We start from the raw sequence: 23,523 nt of genomic DNA, 5'->3' as shown, positions 1-23,523 counted from the left end.
AGAAGCTTAGCAGAAAGTAAAAGCTGAGGCATGCCTGAAAGCTAGATGAGTTCCCTAATACACTCACAGAAGGCTCAGCAAAGGGTAGAAGCCTTACTGGCTCAAGATGTTTGAGCACAACCTTTAACTAATCACTGGCTGACCACTAAGCTATGGGACTCCAAGAAGGCCAAGGTAAAGATGAAAACAAAAACAACTGAGCAAAAACTTGAATGGCTGCAATCCACAGGGGAGAAAGATCCCGCATACTAAGTCAAGTTACTTAAATATAAGCAAACATACATAACAACAGCAATAAAGACAACCTTCAGACATGGGAGGAGGGCTGGGGAGGAATCAGACCCAGGGTTGTTACAATATATTACCAAATATGTCCAGTTTTAACAACAACAACAAAAATTACAAGACGTTAAAAAAAAAAAAAAGGAAAACATGACCCATACTCAGGGGGAAAAGCAGTCAACAGAAACTGTTTCTTAGTGGGCCCAGATGCTGTATTCAGAAAAACTTCAAAAGCAGCTATTATAAATATGTTCAAAGAATTAAAGAAAAATATGGCGACAATGACAAAACAATAGAAAATCTCAATACAGAAATAGAAACTACAAAGAAGGAAACAAACTCTAAAGTTGAAAAATACAATATTAGAAATGAAAAATTCACTAGATTGGCCCAAAGCAGATTTTGGATAGCAGAAGAAAAAAGAAATCAGTGAACATAAAAGATCCATAGAAATTATACAATCTCAAGAACAGAGAGGAAAAATTTGAAGAAAAATGAACAGAGCCTCAGAGACCTATGCAACAACACTGAATGTACCAACATACATCTAATGGGAGTACCATGAAAAAAGGAGAGAGATAAAGGAGCAGAAAAAAAGATATTTGAAGAAATAATGGTTTAAAACTTTCAAAATCTGATGAAGAACAATATACAAAACTCAAAAACTCCCAAGTAGGATAGACACAAGAATTCTGCACCTAGACACTTCACAGTCAACCACAGATCAAGTTAAAGACAAAAATAATAATTGAAATATGAAGAAAACCAAGACAATTAATGACTGACTTTTCATCAGATATAACGAAGACTAGAGGGAAGTGGAATCCCATAATTGCAGTGGTGGTAGTGGGGCAGGCAAAAATCCTATATTCAGTTAAAAAAGACCCTGTCCTTCAAAAATAGAGGCAAAGTGAAAACAATCCAAGATAAGTAATGACTAAAAGAATTTGTTGCCAGCAGGTTTGCCTTACAGGAAAAAAAAGAATCCCTTTGGTCTGAAAGGAAATGCCCCAGAAGGTAACTCAAATCCACAGGAAGAAATGAAAAACAAGAAATGGCAAATACGTGGATAAATAGCACAATACATTGTTGGTTTTAACATATATAGATGTAATATATATGACAATAACAGCACAATAGGGAGAGGGAACTGAGCTATATTGGAGCAAAGTTGTTGCATTCTACCAGAATTAAAATACTATTAATCTGATATAGATTGTTCAGAAATTAAGATGTACACTGCAATCCCTAGAACAGCAAATAATAAAATAACTAAAAAACCAAAGGAGGATTAAAAAAAAATCAAGAGATGAATTAAAATGGTCAAATGAAAAATAGTTGACACAAAACAAGAAATACAATTTTGAAATATGGATTTAACACAAAAGATAAAAAGGAAGGCCACAGCAACTAAAGAAACGAGATATATAGAAAACAAATACTGTAGCAAAATTGCAAATGTAAATTCAACCAATCAATAATTACACTAAATGTGAATGGATTAGATACTTCAATAAAAAGCAGAGATTGACAATTTTTTTAAGCTTTTTTTAAAAAAATAAATTTATTTATTTATTATTTATTTATTATTTATTTATTTTTGGCTGCGTTGGGTCTTCGTTGCTGTGCGTGGGCTTTCTCTAGCTGCAGCGAGCATGGGCTACTCTTTGTTGCAGTGCACGGGCTTCTTATTGCGGTGGCTTCTCTTGTTGCAGAGCACGGGCTCTAGGCACATGGCTCTCAGTAGTTGTGGCATGCAGGCTCAGGAGCTGTGGCTCGTGGGCTCTAGAGCGCAGGCTCAGTAGTTGTGGCGCACGGGCTTAGTTGCTCCACAGCATGTGGGATCTTCCCGGACCAGGGATCAAATCTGTGTCCCCTGCATTGGCAGGCAGATTCTTAACCACTGTGCCACCTGGGAAGTCCCAAGATTGACAATTTTTAAAAAGCAAGATTCAACCATATGCTGTCTACAAAAGACACACTTTAGATTTAACAATAAAAATGGGTTGGAAGTTAAAAGAGGTAAAAAGACATACCATAAAAATGGTGACCACAAGAGAGCTGCAGAAACTATGTTAATACAAAACAGAACAGATTTTAAGACAAATATTACTAGAGACAAGGAGGAACATTTCATAAAGATAAAAGGGTAAACACATATATGATAATTATAAATGGTCTACATAGTTAAAAATAGACTCTCAAAATTCACAAAGCAAAACTTGACAGAAGAGAAGAAACAGACAATTCAATAATTATATTTGGAAGTTTTAATACCCCACTCTCAAAGATAAAACAACTAAACAGAAATTAAGCAAGGACAGAAAAGAGTTAAAAAAATACCATCGACTAACTTTACCTAAGTGACATTTACAGAACGCTCTACCCAACAAGAACAGAATACGCATTTTTCTCCAGAATATTCTTTAGGAAAGCCCAAATGCTAAGTTAAAAAACAAGTCTCAATAAACTAAGAAGGACTGAAACCAAAATATGTTTTTCAGACCACAGTAGAATTAAATTACAGATGTTAGAAATTTTAGAAATTCCAATATTAGAATATGAAACAAAACAAAGAAGACATCACAAAGAAATTAGAAAATACCTGAATTGAATAAAAATTAAAACACAATATATCAAAATTTATTGGATGCAGTTAAAGCACTGCTTAGAGGGAAAATGTATACCTTTAATCAGCTATATAGAAAATAAAGCCCTCAAATCAGTGAGATATAAGCTTTTATCTACAGAAAACTAGAAAAAGAGCATATTAAACCCAAACCAAGCAAGAGGAAATAACAAAATCACAATGGAAACAATAAAGAAAAAAACACATCAAGAAAATCAATGAAATAAAAAGTTCGTTCTTTGATAAGGTCAAAGATAAACCTTTAGCTAAACTGATCAAGAAAAAACAAAGATACAAATGGACAAAATCAGGAATGTAAAAGGGGACATCACTACTAACCCTACACAAATTATTAATTAAAAATATTCCCTCAATGAATAGCCCATGTCCAGATGGCATCACTGGTCAATTATATCAAACATTTAATGAAGAAACACTACCAGTCTTTCACAAATTCTTCCAGAAACTGAGAAGGGACCACTTCCCAACTCATTCTATGAGGCCAAAGTCAGACAATGACAAAAGGACTGAATTCCTTTATCACAAGAGATAAAAACTATAGCTTAATATCCTTCAAAAATATTAATGAAAACATCCATGAGTAGGAAATCCAATCTAGCAACATAAAATCCAACCCCCATTTATGATAAAAACATTCAACAAACTAGAAACAGAAAACTTCTTCAACCTGATAAAGGGCATAAGAAAAACAGAGCTAATATCTTACTTCATAATGAAAGACTGAATGCTTCCCCTTAAGGTCAAGGAACAAGGCAAAGATGTCTGCTCCAATCACGTCTATTTAAATTTTATTGGAGGGTCTCATCAGTGGAAAAAGCGGCCCCCCCCAAAAAAATTTTTTTAAAAAACATCCAAATTGGAAAGGAAAAACTAAAACTGATTTTATTTGCAGATGACATGATCCTCTATGTAGAAATCCCTAAGGAATACACAAAAACAGTACTTAAACTAATACACAGGTTTATCAAGGTTGCAGGATACAAGATTATTATACAAAAACCCATTTTTTCTACATGCCAGCAATGAACAATCTGAAAATGAAATTAAGAAAACAATTCCATTCACAACAGAATCAAATCAAATCAAATACTTAGGGAACAAGTTTAACAAACGAAGTTTAAGATATACAGCAAACTATGAAATATTGCTGAAATAAATTACAGAAGACTTAAACAGAGAGATGGAAAACTCAATGTTAAGATGGCAATCTCCCCATAGTGACCTATAGATTCAGTGCAATTCCAATCAAATGTGGAACCCTCACATGTTACCGGTGGGAATGTAAAATGGTACATCCACTTTGGAAAAGTTTTGTTGTTTCTGAAAAAGTTAAAATAAACTTATCATATGATTCAGCAAATCTACTCTTACATTTTTACACAAGGGAAATGAAAATATATGTTTACACAAAGATTTCTATGTGAATATTCATAGCGGTACTATAGCTGAAAAACGAGTCAAATCCATCAACTAGTGGATGGATAAACAAACTATGATACATCTATACAAGAGAATAAAAAGGAACAAATACTACTTCCTTACAAGCTACCACTTACATGGCTAAACCTCAAAAACATTATGCTAAGTGAGAGAAGCCAAACACAAAAGACCATGTAATATATGATACCATTTATAAGAAATTTTTGGAAGAGACATTTAGAGAGACAGAAAGCGTATCAGTAGTTGCTCAGGGTTGGGAATTGGAATGGGTGATTGACCACAAATGGTTAAGTTTTGTGGGTAATGAAAATGTTCTAAAATTGGGTCAGGGTGATGATTGCATAACAGTGGAAATTTACTAAAAATTACAGAATTATTACATACTCATGATGGGTGAATATTATGGTATGTAAACTATGCCTCACTAAAGCTGTTAAAACAAAAACGTCACCTCAGAATACTGTTTACAATATTCTAGACCCTATTCTGATTTTATGCTTTATAATTCCCCCCTTGATATTTATATAGTTTTTCTATTTACCCACAGAGATTTCACATTTCAAAGAATACAGAAAAATCATAACTTCTCTCTCTCCTTTTTTCTTTTAATATCAGCGTTTTGTTAATCTCTAATTCACTTGGAAATTCCTATAATGTATGCAATGAGGAATTACTTTTTGGAACTGAATGAATGAATCCATGAATCAATCTTTGGAACTGCTACTTTGTTTTATGGTTTACTTGTTTATTTTTCAACCAATACTATTTGATAATTATCACTTAATATGTCTTATAACTTCTTCATATATACATTATTGCCATATAATCAAATTCTTTGAAGCAGCTACCATCAAATTTAGCACATCAGAATCAACTGGTAGGCTTTACGAAAAGAAACACAAAAACAAAACAACCTTATTTCATTACTTCCTAAGAATTTGTATTTTTAAAAGCTCCCAGCTGACTCTGACTTTACTCAGGTTCAAGAACTACTGCTTTAAACAAAATGCTTTTGTAACTTTAGGTACATAAGAATCACCCAGAATTCTTAAAGTCTTAAGGTGAAGATTGATTCACTAAGTCTGCAGTGGTGAATTGAGGATCTGCATTTATAAGAAGCTTCCAGGTGATGCTGATTTTACTGGTAGCAAGGTTTTAAGATATGTATCTTACTTGGTTAAATATTAAATACATAAGGTAAACGTGGGATCTTAGTATACTTGGCCTTCCCATTAGCCAGGGTATCAGTCCTCATTTATTCTAACTTATTTTATGCTTGCCATTAAAGTTTTATTGTTCACATATACAGAGTAAGCTCAAGTGTCATGTCTAGTGCCCTGATTTTTGTGACTGCCGCTTAGGGGATGCCTCTTGACTGCCTGGCTCTGGAGGCCAGAGGATTTTGTGTCCTGGTCCCATGGGACTGTAATGATTTGTGTCACCCAGAAAGAAGCTCATACCCCATCTGGTGCCTTGATTTTTGTTACTACTGCTGGGGACACCTCTACCCCTCCTGGCTCTGGTGGCCAGCAGGGCTTATACGTGTACTCCCAAAAGACTGTATATATTTGCATACATTTAAAAGCTGATGCCTGAGGATCTGGCTTCTAGTTGTCCTGAATCTGGGTGCTGAGACCCTCCCTTTTGGGACACTGACAGGTCTTAGCACATCCTCAACTACTAGGAACTATTAAAAATACAGGGTGCTTCCCTGGTGGCGCAGTGGTTGAGAGTCCGCCTGCCGATGCAGGGGACGCGGGTTCGTGCCCCGGTCCAGGAGGATCCCACATGCCGCGGAGCGGCTGGGCCTGTGAGCCATGGCCACTGAGCCTGCACGTCCGGAGCCTGTGCTCCGCAATGGGAGAGGCCACAACAGTGAGAGGCCGGCATACCGCCCCCCCCCGCCCCACACACACATACAAATAATAATAATAAGCTGCTTGGACAATCACAAAGGTTTGAGAGACAACCAAGAGCTGAAGTAGGGTTGAATGATAAGGTTCATCTCCTACATAGGCCAGTCCTTCAAGACTGGGAGATGTGGTTGCTTCATCTACTGTATAGAAACCAACAGTGAATAAAGCAAAATGAAGACACAGAGGAATATGTCCTAAATGAAACAAGAGAAAACCTCACGGAAAAAAAACCTTAATGAAACAACAGAGATAAGTAATTTACCTGATAAAGAGTTCAAAGTGATGGTCCTAAAGATGCTCACTGAACTGGGGAGAAGAATGGATAGACACAGTGAGAATTTCAACAAGAAATGGAAAATATTAAGAATGTACCAAATATTTAGAATCACAGAGCTGAGGAATACAATAACAGCACTGAAAAATACACTAGAGGGGTTCAACAACAGACTAGATGAAGCAGAATAAAGAATCAGTCAACTTCTAGAAGGCAGTGGAACTCACCCAGTTAGAACAGCAAAAAGAAAAAAGGATGAGAAAAAGTGAAGATGGCCTAAGGAACTTTTATGGGACAACATCAAATGGCCTAACATTTGCATCATAGGGCTTCCAGAAGGAGAAAACAGAGAGAAAGGGGCAGAAATATTATTTAAGGAAATAATGGCTGAAATCTTCCCCATTTGCGAAAGGAAAAAGACATTCAGATCCAGGACGCCCGAAGAGCTGCAAATAAGAAACATCCAAAGAAACCCATACCAAGGTACATTATAATTAAAAATGCTAATTTAAAGACAAGGAGAGAATATCAAAGGCAGCAAGAGAAAAATACTTGTTACATACAAGGTAACCCCCCCAAGGCTATGAGCAGATCTTTCAGCAGAAACTTGTAGGCCAGAAGGCTGTGCATGATATATTCAAAGAGCTGGAAGAAAAAAAACTTCCAACAAAGATTATCTTTCCAGGACTTTCCTGGTGGTCCAGTAGTTAAGGCTCTACACTCCCAATGCAGAGGGCCCGGGTTTGATCCCTGGTCAGGGAACTAGATCCTGCATGCCACAACTAAAGATCCCACACATGGCAACAAAGATCCTGCACGTGGCAACCAAGATCCCACATGCTGCAGCTAAGACCTGCTGCAGCCAAATAAATAAGTGAATATATATTTAAAAAAAAAAAAAGAATATTCTACACAGCAATGTTATTAATCAGAAGTGAAGGAGAGATTCCGAAAAAAGATTGCCAGAAAAGCAAAGGAGTTCATCACCACTAAACTGGTCTTATAAGAAACGTTAAAGGGACTTCTTTTAGCTGAAAAGAAATAGCACTGATTAGTAACAAGAACACATATAAGGGGACTTCCCTGGCAGTCCAGTGGTTAAGACTCCATGCTTCCACTGTAGGGGGCATGAGTTTGATCCCTGGTTGGGGAACTAAGATCCTGCATGCTGCATGGTGCAGCCAAAGAAAAAAAAAGAACACATACAAAAGAATAAATCTCACTGGAAAGGTAAATATATAGTAAAGATAGTGGATTAATCCCTTATAAAGCTAGTTTGAAGGTTAAAAGACAAAAGTAGTAAAAAATATCAATAACTATGACTATGATAATTAGTTAAGGGATACACAAGATAATGATGATTGCTGGATCATCTGGCAACTCTATTTTCAGTTTTTTGAGGAACCTCCATACAGTTTTCCACAGTGGCTGCACCAATTCACATTCCCACCAACAATGTAGGAGGGTTCCCCTTTCTCCATTATTCCCTCTCCAGCATCTGTTATTTGTAGATTTTTTAAAATGATGGCCATTGTGAGGTGGTACCTCACTGTAGTTTTGATTTGCATTTCTCTAATAATTAGCGATGTTCAGCATCTTTTCATGTTCCTTTTGGAAGACTGGCCTTTATTTTTATGTTCTGTCCTTATCAGGCACCATATCTGTCTGCCTCACAAAATAGCCTTCAGTGTTTTGTAGCTATTTATGATATAGGTATTATATGTTGAAAAATATTCACCAGTGATCCTAGCAAACTGTCTTGTGTTTCCTATTACAATTGATTTATTCGAAGTATCTAGTTGTGTAGTGTTCTAGATTTTTAAAGTCTAGTTTCTATATTTTTATAAATGCTATCCACTTCAGTAGTTATGTTAATTTTGTCTACCTTATCACTCTGTTCTTTTCATAGATCCTTTTGAGATTAGCTAGTCCATTATATATAAATTTTTTCTTTTCTTGTCAAAAAAGGCAGGTAGAGTTGAACAAAACTCTTAAGTTTAGCTTTGCCAGTCTTACGAGCTGAAAAATTGGTGACGGTGGTTTTTATGTCTTTCAAGTAGTACATAGCCTTTTGTAGTATGTATTTTTCTTTTTCGTCTGGTTGAAAACCAGCTATGTTTTGCTACTCATTTCTTAGTTTTTGTACCATAATATGAAGATGCTGCATGTAAAATTTATGCTGAAAGCTACTAAAAAATTGTGTGTATTCAAATCTGTGCACTAAAGCACACATGCCTACTATTTACATTTTATTCTCTCAAAAATTTACCTTATTATGTTACGGAGAGCAATTAGTTTTTGATTTATTTGAATTGAAATTTTAATAGTGAGGGACTTCACTGGTGGTCCAGTGGCTAAGACTACGCACGCCCAGTGCAGGGGGCTGGGGTTCGATCCCTGGTCAGGGAACTAGATGCCACATGTCGTAACTAACAGTTCACATGCCACAACTAAAGATCCTGCATTGCACAACTAAAAAAGATACTGCATGCCGCAACTAAAAGATCCTGCATGCTGCAACTAAAGATCCCACATGCCACAACTAAGAGATCTGGTGCAGCCAAATAAATAAATTAAATAAATATAAAAAAAAAATTTTAACAGTGAGATGTTGTCTCCTACTCAACTGTTATGGTATATAGCTCTTGCATTTATCAGTTTTTGTTTCCCATGGTTTCCTGTTATGTAACCTGGAACACATCTGCTGGCATATAAGAATGGTGTGCAAGACATACCCCAATTTTACAGAAGAAATTTTGAGATACTTCATGTATTTTCATTATATATGAATTGAAAATGATTTTAAATGTACAGGAAAGCACTATTTTGTTCATATAAATAAAGGACACTGTATAATAAACAATTTAGTTGAGGATAATAAGTTCTGAATATGCAAAAATATTCTAAAAACTAAGATAATTTTCTTTTTGGCCGCGGGGCTTATGGGATCTTAGTTACCTGACAAGGGGTCGAACCTGTGCCCTCGGCAGTGAAAGCATGGAGTCCTAACCACTGGACCGCCAGGGAGTTCCCAAAACTAAGAAAATGTAAGAAACAAATTGTTTGAGGTATGTTTTCAACAACATAGATATAATGAGGCACACAAATCATAATTCAACGTCATTTTATGCTAGGTTCTTCAACCATAAAATGGAAATGAAATAAATCACCCCCAATAGGAACATCAAATTTGCAAACAATTTTTTTCATATCTTGGTGTTCTAGCATAGGGCTAAATTCACCCTTGGCTCTGGGCAGAAAAGCCTGCTGGCATAATGCAGGGAGCAAACTGACTCTAATGAGCAGTGTGATCATAATTAGCTAACAATGTCTACCACAGACCCACGTGGGGAAATGGGGGTGGAATGGAATGCTGCTGTTAACAGATAACAAGGGCTTTCTTCTATGGCCAGTCGATGGGTAAATCACCAGGTCTTCTTCATGGCTCACTCAAGAAATGACAGGGGGAGGATTTGGCTGCCCAAACACCTGGCAGGGGTGTAACTGATGACTGACTCCTTACTTTTTCCCAAATCCATTTTTCACCAGCAAATGACACCTGTATCCCTTTGAAGAGTAATCCATATTTTCTCCCACTTGAAAAGACAGCTAGAGGGAAGAAGAAAATACCATCCTAGGTTTAGATCTGTTATATATATATATATATATATATATAAAATTACAAACTATAAAATCTCAGGTAAAGAGGAATTCATTTGCTTCAGCTACAGCTCATTAGCCACCTGTTATACCACAGTTAGACTATCAGGTGTATATTATTACGTGGTAGGAAGATTTTCAGTCCTCCTCTGGGATATGAATTTGAAAGACAGCACTGGGTGAGAGTAGGTGCCTGTCTCCTTTCTCTTCAGCTAAGACAGAAAACCTTGAACCAAGGTGAAGATTCAGTATAGCAATCAAGATAGTTAGTCATGCAGAATGCAGCTGAATACAGGAAAATGGTCTGCTGCCTGGCATTTTACTGAGGAGAACACCTGAAAAAAAAACACCTGACGAACAGAAGCCTAGCAGAATTAAACTGGGATTTAATGGCCCAACAGTTTTAGTAGTGGAAGGTCAGAGAAAGCGACCACAAGAAAACCACAAAATGGATTGAGAACTAGGACAACCTCAGTTTGTTCTTAGAGTTTCTTTTGCTACTTATATCCAAAATACCATCCCAGGAAAAAGAAAAAGAAAGGCTTTCCTTAACCTATAGGGTTCCATACAAAAAGATTTCAAGACTATTACTACCACCTCCTATCAAATAACTGCAAATTACTTCCACATGAATCCTGAATCACTCCTTGAGAGCCTTGCTCTGCTTATTGTCAGTTTCACTTCAGGAAAGATGAAACTAACCATCAAAGTCATGAGGATGAGAAATGTCAGTTTGTTTGCCAAAAAAAGTCTATCTGAAAACTACCACTTACAACATCTAATAAAGATAACTAAAATCTATCTCCTGTCTTCCAGTGACTGGCCCCACTTTGATAAAGTAAAAATGATTGTTTATATATAGCAATTTGTTATCAGGTCACACAAATCCCCAGGAGAAACAAACCAGAGAAATAAGAACTGCCAAGGTCTACCTAAGAAAGAGGCTAGAAAGGCAGCTTTACATCTAGTCCAAGATGGTATCTTAAAATCCCTGCCTGCTCTTAGAGAATATAGTAGTTTTGGTGACCAATAAAGTGAACATCAGGCAGGAAACATTCATCACTAGACAAAGGGTAAATGGGGAATCTCAAGTTGAAAAGGAATTCTGAAGTGTTTCACTTATTAAGTAGCAACTACAACCAATAATACAAATAGAATGAGAGTATACAAAATGATAAAGGTATGAGTCAAAAATTAGTAGGTAAAGTGGTCAGAATAAATTCTTCAAAGAGCTTATCAATCTTAAAACTATCTCCCTTGGAACAGAAGTATAACCTACAAACCTGCTAAGTTTAGGAAGAGAGTAGAGTTTTGCCTGTTTTCAAAAGTATTTATTCAGAACTTGGTTTCAGAAGCTCACCAATGACATTAATTTGCCACCACTGTGATAACCAGACAAAATTTAAAATGTAAGCATATTTCCAAATCCGTTATTACATGATTTATAAATATACATTAAAAATTCCCTTAATTAAATCTCTAGGACTTTAAATATGTAGTGACTATCTGAAGCAGCTCTCTTGAACTGTTTTTAATATATGGCTGAATACAAATAACTTTCAAACAAAAATTTTCACATTACAAAAGTTTCAAAGTTCAGAAAAAAGAATAAACCATACTTTTAAAAAGTGAGTGCAAAAAATATTTTAATTTTTTAAGTAAAAAGGCACGCAATACATAATCTCAATGTCTAAACTTCCAGAGAGCAATCTACAGGACTCATCCTTGTCACTCTCACATTTTTAACACTATATATAAAGTTGCAAGACTGATACAAAATAAAACTTCCTTCCACTTCACCACTGTTGTTTAGAACAGAATGGCAACTTCTAAACTCTCTTACACTGGACCAAAAAACCAGAAGTGCTATTCCCTTTTCAAATGGCTATTCTTAAACATGTAACCTAAAAGTCCTCTAAAGAGTTACTACAGCATATAAGGAAGGTAGAATAAATTTATATAACATTGGAGATGTTCTACTAATCTGATTTGCAAAGACAAAGCCTTTTTAAATATCAAAATCGTATCAAAAAATGAAAAAATTATAACATCGAGAAAAGATCCTCAATGATCGAAGATATACAGGAATAATTCTAATAAGGGATGAGGATAGGTAGGTAATAAATAGATATATAAAAATGTAAAATCTTACGGAAAAACACAAAAGATAACTTGAATAAACAGAATAAACCACGTGTCTGAAAGAGAAGAGTGCGGCAGATTCTTTTCCAAAAATGGCCGCAATAACAGTACTAGTCTCACATGCTCTTCAAAACATTGCCATTTTGCTCACAGAGAGATGGGCCTATTTTCTTCCCTTTCCTTGAATCTGGGGGAAGGCTTGTGACTTGTGTTATTCAAATGCTGAAATTCTCCCAAACATAAACCAATCAAACAAGACCTCTCTCTTGGCCTTTATTTATTTATTTTTTTCTCGGTACGCGGGGCTCTCACTGCTGCGGCCTCTCCCGTTCCGGAGCACAGGCCCCGGATGCGCAGGCTCAGCGGCCATGGCTCAAGGGCCCAGCCGCTCCGCGGCAATGTGGGATCTTCCCGGACCGGGGCAGGAACCCGTGTCCCCTGCATTGGCAGGCGGACTCTCAACCACTGCGCCACGAGGGAAGCCCTCTCTTGGCCTTTTGAGCTGAGCTACCATGTAAGAAGTCTGGCTATCCTGCAGCCGTCATGCTGAAATGACCACAAGTGAAAAAGATGCTTCAGGAGCCCTACTTCTTCCATCCCCAGCTGTTTGGATCTTCCTAGTCTAGGCACCATTTAGGTCAGGAAGCCTTCTGATGATTGCAGCCTTCAGCCTTGGAACTGTCCATGCTGACACCAAATGCAGCAGAAACTAGCCATCCCCACTGAGCCCTCCTCATCAGAATGCAGATTCAGGAGCATGTCATTTTTTAGCTCTAAGTTTTCAGGTGGTGTTACACAGCCACAGTTAAGTGGGAAAATAGTACTAGGATGTAAATTATCGATTCATTTATACATTTAACAAAATTACAATTAATACTCCAAAAAGATTTTGGAGAAAATCTGATAAAATGATTCTGTGGCAGATTAAAGATGGCCATAAATTCTTAGACACAAACCCATTAACCCTTCAGACTAGACAAACTCACAGGTGAATACCACCAAGTGACCCTAGTCAACGTCATGTGGAGCAGAATTCCCAGCCAACCCTGCCTGAACACCTGGCCCACAGATTGTGGACAAATAAAATTACTGAGTTTTAAGCCACTAAGTTTGGAGTAGTTTGTTATGCAGCAACAGATAACTGGAAGAGGTTCTAAGATTTATCTAAAAGAATAAACAGTGATAAATAGCTACAAAAATGATAAAATAAGCTATAAAAGTTATAATAATTACAGTATGGTATGGTATTAGAACATAAATACATGCCAATTTTAAAAAACAGAAAATTCTGAAACAGACCCAATTAGACCCAAAAAGATATAAAATTTTACAGAATGATAAATGTATCAAATCAACAGAAAAAGGATATACTATGCAACAAACGGTGCTGGGACAACTAATTACTTTAGGGGGGGAAGTTATATCTTTACCATAATCTTTATGCCAAAACAAACAAAATATATAGATAGGCTGAATATAAAGCCATAAAATCACTAGAGAAAAAGACAGACGAATAATTATACATTCTTTTTTCCAAATTAATTTATCATTGGCTGTGTTGGGTCTTCGTTGCTGCACGTGAGCTTCCTCTAGTTGCGGCGAGCAGGGGCTACTCTTTGTTGCGGTGCGCAGGCTTCCTCTCATTGTGGTGGCTTCTCTTGTTGCAGAGCATGGGCTCTAGGCACGTGGGCTTCAGTAGTTGTGGCTTGTGGGCTCTAGAGTGCAGGCTCAGTAGTTCTGGAGCACAGGCTTAGCTGCTTCACGGCATGTGGGATATTCCTGGACCAGGGATTGAACCCGTGTCCCCTGCATTGGCAGGCAGATTCTTAACCACTGCACCACCAGGGGAGTCCCATAGTTATATGTTCTTAAAATGGGCAAGACCTTTCTAAGTATAACAAAAAGCATTAGTCATAAAATAAAAATCTGTCAAATTTGACTATGTAAGAATTATAAGCACTATAAGAAAAAAAGAAAACCAGGAAAACATTTTAAAATATGATAAATAATACTTATCTTTCATGTATAAAAGTTTTTACAAATTGATAAGAAACAGCTCAATAGAAAAAAAATGGGCAAAGGGCATAAATAGGGACTTCACAGAAAAATATATATGGTCCATTATTTAAAAAAATAAACACTGATTGGAGGAGAGTAACAGAATCTAGACACTATACAACACAACATTCATGATGTCCAGGATACAATCCAAAACTATCTGATATATGAAGAAGCAAGACAATGGAACACACGCTCAAGAGAAAATAAAATTTGGCAAGTTTGAGATCAACCAGAGGTTTAAACAAAAAACAAAGATTTTTAAATGGCTGTTATGATCCTCAATAAAATAAATCAAAACATGCTTTTAATAAATGAAAATCTCATCAGAAAATAAGAAATCTCAGTAGAAAAATAAAAACAAAAGCAAATTCTAGAGCTGAAAAGTTCAGTTTCTGGAAAAAAAAAAATTCAATGAATGAACTTAACAGCCAAATGGAAACAGCAGAGGAAAAAATTAGTGAACATGATGATAGGTCAATAGAAATGATCCAAGATGAAGAACACACACACATAACATTTTTTAAAAATAAAAGAACAGTCTCAGGGACCTATATGATTAGATTAAACAGGCCAGCATATTTGTAACTGGAATGCCACAATGAGTGGAGAAAGAAAATGGGACAGAAAAAATATTTTAGGAAATAATGATTGTAATTTTCCCAAATTTGATGAAAGCATCATAGTCAAACTATTGATATACAAACATTAAGAGCAAATCTTAAAGGCAGCAAGAGAAAAACAACATATTATATACAAGGTAAATAAATACACTGATCTACAACCTACTTCTCATCAGGAACCATGGAAGGCCAACAGAAAGTGGAATAACATCTTTGAAATGCCTTTGAAAGAAAAAATAACTCATACTTCCATATATTCAGTGAAAATATCCTTCCAAGAATAAAGGTAAAATAGAAATGTTCAGACTTTTTTAAAAATTAAGAAAATTAATTGGCAGCAGACCTACAATACAAAAAATGCCAAAGAAATTTCCTTAGACTTAAGGGAATTGATACCAGATAAAAACTTGGATCCTCAGAAAACAATAAAGAACACTGAAAATGATAAATATCTGGTTAATGCAAAAACTTTCTTCCTGATTGCCTTTTCCTCTTAATTCTTTATAAACCATTAAACAGTTCAAAGGAAAACCTATATCACTATTTTATGATTCATAATGCACTACATATAACAACTATAATATAAAGGATGAGATGGTTTGAGAGCTATAACACTGCAAGATTTCAATATTTAATGAGAAGTAATATGTTATTAATTGTAGGTGAGCTGTGAAAAGCTAAGGATGTATACCACCATCCCTAGGGCAACTACTAAAAACATAATGCGAAGAAGTACAGCCAAAATACCAAAAGGAAATTGAAGTCAAATATACTTCAAATAATCCAAAAGTGAGGGGGGATAGGCAAAAAGGAACATAAAAACAAAAAACAGGAGACAACAGAAAACAAAAAATAATATGGTAACCCAAACCTGACCATATCACTAATTATGTTAAACATTAATGGACTAAAAATTGCAATTAAAAGGCAGAGACTGTCAGAATGGATAATAAAACAATTACCCACTCTGTGCTGTCTATAAGAGACACAGGGACTTCCCTGGTGGTCCAGTGGTTAAGACTCCACACTCGCAATGCAGAGGGCCCGGGTTCGATCCCTGGTCAGGGAACTAGATCCCGCATGCTGCAACTAAGATCCCGCATGTCACAACAAAGACCCGGCGCAGCCAAATAAATAAATAAATAAATATTCAAAGAGACACAGTTAAACCATAAAGACAGATAGGGTAAAAGTAAATGGATGGAAAATAATACACCTTGTAAACAGTAATCATAAGAAGGCTGGAATATTAATATTAGATAAAACAGATTTCAACACAAAATTTATTCAAAATACAAAGGGAGGCATGCTATATACATAAAGGACAATTTTTCAGGAAGACAAAGCAATCGTAAGTGTGCATGTGGCCAATAACAGAGCTTCAAAATAAATGAAACTAAAATTCACAGTAAATAAATGAAACTAAAATTCACAGAACTAAAAAGAGAAGCAGATCATTCCACAACTATAATTGTGATTTTAACACCTCTCATAGTAATTGGCAAAACAGCTAGGCAGTATCAGAAAAGACATAGGTGACCTTTCCTTACTTTGTATTTACAGAACATCATACTCAACAACAGCAGAATAGAAATTCTTTTCATAAGCATATGCTATATGTTTACCATGACAGACCATATCCTGAGCTGTAAAACATTTCAATAAATTAAAAAAGATTAAGATTACATAAAGAATGTTCTTTGGCCATAATGGAATTAAATTAGAAATCTTTAACAATCAGATCAAGAGAAAAACAGAAATATTTGGAAATTAACAACACACTTCTAAATAATCAGTGAGTCAAACAAGAAATCACAAAAGAAATTTGAAAATATTTTGAATGGAAGGAAAATGAAAATACCACAGAGCAAAATTTGGGATGCAATTAAAACAGTGTTTACAAGGAAACTTACCACTTTGGATGATTGTGTTAGGAAAAGATATCCGACATCAATAACCTAAATTTTCATTTTAAGAAGCCAGAAAAGGAATAGCAAATGAAACCCAAAATAACCAGGAAGGAAACAATAAAGGGCAGAAATCAATTAAAGAAAAATAATAGACAAAAATTAATGAAACCAAAAGCTAGTTCTTTAAAAAGACTGATAAAAATTGCTAAGCCTCTGGCAATACTGATCAAGAAGAAAAAAGAAAAAGTATGAGAGGCAACAACTTATCAGTATCAGAAATTAATATAGGTATATCACTACAGAGCCTGCAGCTCTTAAAAGTATAAGGGGGGCTTCCCTGGTGGCGCAGTGATTGAGAGTCCGCCTGCCGATGCAGGGGATGAGGGTTTGTGCCCCGGTCCGGGAAGATCCCACATGCCGCGGAGCGGCTAGGCCCGTGAGCCATGGCCGCTGAGCCTGCGCGTCCAGAGCCTGTGCTCCGCAACGGGAGAGGCCACAACAGTGAGAGGCCCGCGTACCGCAAAAAAAAATTAGAAAAAAGTATAAGGGACTATTATTAAATTTTTTATGCTAATAAATTTAACAACCTAGATGAAATGAACAAATTTCTTGTAAGATACAAATGACCAAAATTGACCCAAGAAGAAACAGATAACCTTAATAGCCCTATATCAACTAAAGAAGTTGCATTCATACTTTTAAAACTTCCTTTAAGAAAAATTCAAGACACAGATGGCTTCCCTGGTATATTCTATCAAATGTTTAAGGAAACAAAACCAATTTTACACAAACTCTTTCAGAAAATAAAGAAGGCAGGAACAATATTCAATTCATTTTATAAGATCAGTATTATCCTAATATAAAAGGCAGACAGAGACATCAGAAGAGAATTATAGACCACCTCAAGAACATAAAACATAAGTAGCAAAAATCCTTAACGAAATGTTAACAAATTGAATCCAATGGTATATACAAAGGAAAATTCATTACAATCAAGTGGGGTTTAATCTTGGAACTCAAGGTTAGTTTAACTTCTGCAAATCAAAGCAATTCAACATATAAGAATAAAGGAGAAAAGGAACGCAACTGTCTGAATAAACACCAAAAAAGCACTTGACAAAATTTAATATTCTTTCATAATTAAAGGCAGATAACTTTCTCAACCAGATTAAAACTAACAGCTAAAATCATACTCAACGATAAAAAGCTCGAGACTTCCCTGGAGGTCCAGCAGTTAAGACTTCGCCTTCCAATGCAGGGGGTGCAGGTTCAATCCCTGGCCAGGAGCTAAGATCCTACATGCCTTGTGGCCAAAAAACCAAAACATAAAACAGAAGCAATATTGTAACAAATTCAATAAAGACTTTAAAAATGGTCCACATCAAAAAATCTTTAAAAAAAAAAGAATGATGAAAGGCTCAATGTTTTCTAAGATCACGAACAAGGCAAGGATGTCCACTCTCCCCACTTCCATTTAAACAGTGTTCTGGAGTACCTAGCCAATGCAATAAGGGGGAAAATAAATAAAAGGTATATGGGCGAGAATTTAAGAAGTAAAATTGTCCTCATTGATAGATGACATGTTCACGCACATATCAAACACTAAGGAATCTACAACAAAGCTACTAGAACTAATAAGTTAATGTAGCACAGTTCCAGGATATGAAGTTAATAAACAAAATCCGGGCTTCCCTGGTGGCGCAGTGGTTGGGAGTCCACCTGCCGATGCAGGGGACGCGGGTTCGTGCCCCGGTCCGGGAGGATCCCACATGCCGCGGAGTGGCTGGGCCCGTGAGCCATGGCCACTGAGGCTGTGCGTCCGGAGCCTGTGCTCCGCAACGGGAGAGGCCGCAGCGGTGAGAGGCCCGCGTACCGCAAAACAAACAAACAAACAAACAAAAAAAAACCAACCAAAAAACAAAATCCAAGTGTATTTCTATATACTATCAATAAACAATTAGAAGATAAAAATTTAAAAAACAACCCCATTTACAATAAAATAGAATGAAAAAATAATATACTTAAGAATAAATTTAATGAAGGATGTGCAAGATCTATACACTGAGAACTATAAAACATTGCAATGGGAAATTATAGACAACTTAAATAAAAATATACTATGTCCATGGACGCATGTTCATCAGCTTCAAGGACTTAATACTGCTCAAACAGCAAACTTCCAAAATTGATCTTTATATTCAATGCAATTCCAATCAAAATTCTGCAATCTTTTTTGAAGAAATCAACAACTGATTTTAAGGATTTACAATATCTGATTTCGGGACTTATTTTAAAGCTACAGAAATCAAGATGGTGTGGTATTGGCATAATGATAGACACACAGACATAAAACAGAGTAGACTCCAAAACAGACCCAAGCTTACATGTCAACTGATTTTCAACAAAGAGAGGCCAAGGTAGTTTCAATGGAAGGAAAGAGTTTTTCAATCAGTGGTGCTGGAACAATGGGATAACCATATGGGGAACAATGGGATAACCATATGGGGAACAATGAGCATGACCCGTAACTCACGCTATATACAAAATTCATTCCAAGTTAATCACAGACCTAAATATAAGAGTTAAAACTATTAACTTTCAGAAAAAAATAATAGGAGAAAATTTTTGTGACTCTGAGTTAGACAAAGATTTCTAAAATAGGACATAAAGAAGCACAAACTATAAGAGGAAAAAAAAAAAAGATGAAATGGACTTCCCCGGTGGTGCAGTGGTTAAGAATCCGCTTGCCAATGCAGGGGACACGGGTTTGAGCCCTGGTTTGGGAAGATCCCACATGCCGCGGAGCAACTAAGCCCGTGCGCCACAACTACCGCGTGCTGCAACTACTGAAGCCCCCATGCCTAGAGCTCATGCTCCGCAATGAGAGAAGCCACTGCAATGAGAAGCCTGCGCACTGCAACGATGAGTAGCCCCCTACTTGCGGCAACCAGAGAAAGCCTGCGCGCAGCAACGAAGACCCAACACAGCCAAATATAAACAAATAAATTTTTAAAAAAAGATGAAATGAACTTTATCGAGATAAAAAATTTTGCCCTTCTACAAATAACAAATGCTGGAGAGGATGTGGAGAAAAGGAAACCCTCCTATGCTGCTGATGGGAATATAAATTGGTGCAGCCACTATGGAGAACAGTATGGAGATTCTTCAGAAAATTAAAAATAGAGTTGCCATATCATCCAGCAATTCTACTCCTGGGCATATATCCAGAAAAGACTATAATTCAAAAAGATTCATGCACCCCCTACGTTCACTGCCACACTATTCACAATAGCCAAGACATGGAAGCAACCTAAATGTCCATTGACACATGAATGGATAAAGAAGATGTGATACACACACACACACAAACACACACACATTGGAATATTAGCCACAAAAAAGAATGAAATAATGCCATTTGCCACTACATGGATGGACCTAGAGATTACTGTTCCGAAGTAAGTCAGAAGGAGAAAGACAAATACCATATGACATCACTTATATGTGGAATCTAAAATATGACACAAATGAACTTATCTACGAAATAGAAACAGATCCGCAGACATAGAGAACAGACTTGTGGTTGCCAAGGGAGAGAGGGGAGGGCTGGATTGGCAGTTTGGGGCTAGCAGATGCAAATTATTATATATAGAATGGATAAACAACAAGATCCTATTGTATAGCGCAGGGAACTATATTAATAGCCTGTAATAAACCATAATGGAAAAGAAAAACAAACAAAAAACCACAAAAAAACCCTTTTGCTCTTCTAAAGAAACTGCTGAGAAAATGAAAAGGCAAGCTACTAAATGGGAGAAAATTTTTTAAAAACATCTGACAAAAGGCCTGTATCCAGAATATTTATATCTCTTTCCATAGTGAAAAGACTAACAATCCAATTAAAAATGGGCAAAAGACGTGCACACTTTATAAAAGAAGATATGCAGGGGACTTACCCAGTGGCGCAGTGGTCCGCCTGCCAATGCAGGGGACACAGGTTCAATCCCTAGTCTGGGAAGATTCCACATGCCACAGAGTAAGTAAGCCCGTGAGTCACAACTACTGAGCCTGCGCCATGGAGCCCACGCACCTAGAGCCTGTGCTCCGTAACAAAGAGAAGCCACCGCAATGAGAAGTCCGCACACTGCAACGAAGAGTAGCTCCCGCTCGCCGCAACTAGAGAAAGCCCGCTCACAGCAACGAAGACCCAACGCAGCCAAAAAAAAAGAGAGAAGATACGCAGATGGAGAATATGCACAAGAAAACCAAAATTCAACATCAGTAGTCAAAGAAATGCAAACTAAAGCCACAGTGAGATTCTACTACACCCTCACTATAGAATGACTAAAGCGTAACAAGACTGACATTTTTAGCACTAACCACACTACACTGTGATTATGGACATGTCTCTCTATTCCAATAAAATATAAGCTCATAAGGGAGAAAAAACAAGACTGACAATAAAGAGTGGTGGTGAGGATTTGGAGCAGCTTGAACTCTCATACATTGCTAGTGGGAATATAAAATATACAGACACACTGGAAAGCGTTATGGCAGTATCTTATAAACTTAAGCATATACTTAGCATGTGACCTAGCAATTCTACCTCTAGGTATTTGCCCAAGAACAATGAAAATATATATCTATGTAAAGACCTGTACACAGAAATTCATAACAGTCAAAAATTCAGTGCACTCCAAATGTCCATCAAGTGATGAATGGTAAATTTTAGTACATCCATAGTATATGTAATACAACTTGATATTATAAACAATTGAAATATTAATAAACAACATGATGAATCTCAAAACATTATGCTAGGTAAAAGAAGTCAAACACAAAAGACTATGTACTATATGATTCCACTTGTTTGAAACTCTAGAAAAGACAAAACTATAGGGACAGGAAGTAGATCAGTAGTTGCCTGGGGTTGCGGGTGGGAGAGGGGACCAACTGCAAACGAATGGGAAGAAACTTTTTAGGGTTAGAGATCCATTCTAATGTCCTGATTGTGATGGTGGTTGCACAAATGCATATAACTATCAAAGTTCATCAAAGTGTACCATTAAAATGAGTGTATTTTACTGTATATATAAATGAAACCTTAAGAAAAACACACAGTCAGAAAACAAAAGAAATGGTGCTCCACTTCACTAGTACAAACACTCTGATGATATAAATGTTTATGTCCCCCCAAAATCTGGTCAGAAATCACTTTTGATTTTTTGATTAAGTTAAACAGTCTACAGTAGGATAGAGTACTGGGTACAAGTGGCCCAAAGTAAGATAAAAGACTGCGATAAAAATGCTAGATCTTTTTAAAATTAATTAATTAATTAATTGATTTTTGGCTGCATTGGGTCTTTGTTGCTGTGCGCAGGCTTTCTCTAGTTGCAGCGAGCAGGGACTACTCTTCGCTGTGGTGCGTGGGCTTCGCATTGCGGTGGCTTCTCTTGTTGCGGAGCACGGGCTCTAGGCGTGCAGGCTTCAGTAGTTGTGGCACGCGGGCTCAGCAGTTGTGGCTCGTGGGCTCTAGAGCACAGGCTCCGTAGTTGTGGCACACGGGCTTAGTTGCTCTGCGGCATGTGGGGTCTTCCTGAACCAGGGCTTAAACCCGTGTCCCCTGCACTGGCAGGCAGATTCTTAACCACTGCGCCACCAGGGAAGTCCAATGCTAGATCTTAAAAAAGAAACTGGTTTATGTACTAAACGTTTTGTGCCTTGGTCTAATATTAACATGATGTCCGTGTAAAATGACAAAAAGAGCCACTGTTAAATCACATTATATTTCCTGTCATTCTGCATTATCCCAGATTGCTAAATGTGTTCTTTCCAAGAAGTTTGACTGAATTACTGTATACATTTACTGTCCTATGTGACAGTTTTGTCATTGTTAGAGATTTCAGTAATTAAAATGGGAAATAGAAGTTTAGGTTATTTTCCTTAACAAAACTATCTTCCTTGGAGCCACATCATTATGATGGTTTTCATGCTCTTGTACCCTGCATGTCTTAGGCTGAGTGCAGTTTAGGGGATCCTCTCTAATTTCAGGAAGGTACTTCTTTCCTTCACCACTGTGATCTGACCTGTGACAAATCTGTACTATACACTATGTAAATGGCTAACAAGTCAATTGCTAACCAACTGAATGTACAAATCTTAGTGCTGGTGCTAAAATCTCTTCATGATAGTCACCATGATCTCAAAGTTTGTTTCAAAATTTGCAAGCATCAAGTGTCAATCAAATCTGAAGATGAAACACTAATGAATGTTGAATTCTCACACTTTAGGTGTATTTCCTTTTTTAGATTTTTTGGTTCTCTGCTATTTTTACAGTACTATTTCATTTAAATTTCCTACATGCCAACTTTGTTTGTGTGATTGAAATAAAATTGCAGTATATACATGTTTAAAAAAATAATTTGTTGTTTAAGTCAAAAAGAAAGAAAGAAAGAAAGAAAAAGAAATGACATTGAAACCAAGAGCTATTGTTTTTTCTCCATTTGCCTTGGTTAAATACTATACTAATGATGAAAGGCATTAATTAGTACAACATTTCTTGAAAGTA

At 36.6% G+C, this 23,523-nt stretch overlaps 1 protein-coding gene and 1 non-coding gene across 2 annotated transcripts in view; one reads left to right on the top strand and one right to left on the bottom strand.

Moving 5' to 3' along the window:
* The window catches only part of NLK (nemo like kinase), a 147,175-nt gene that overhangs the window by 70,433 nt on the left and 53,219 nt on the right, over window positions 1-23,523 (bottom strand). The window lies entirely within an intron of this gene.
* On the top strand, window positions 16,042-16,114 carry TRNAA-CGC (transfer RNA alanine (anticodon CGC)). Its single transcript has one exon. It is a non-coding gene; the product is annotated as a tRNA-Ala (tRNA).

This window comes from Neophocaena asiaeorientalis, unplaced genomic scaffold (genome assembly GCF_003031525.2).
Source record: "Neophocaena asiaeorientalis asiaeorientalis breed wild unplaced genomic scaffold, Neophocaena_asiaeorientalis_V1.1 scaffold129, whole genome shotgun sequence".
Taxonomy (NCBI): domain Eukaryota; kingdom Metazoa; phylum Chordata; class Mammalia; order Artiodactyla; family Phocoenidae; genus Neophocaena; species Neophocaena asiaeorientalis.
Note: the sequence above shows the minus strand (reverse complement) of the source record. Positions and strands in the feature narration are given on the sequence as shown.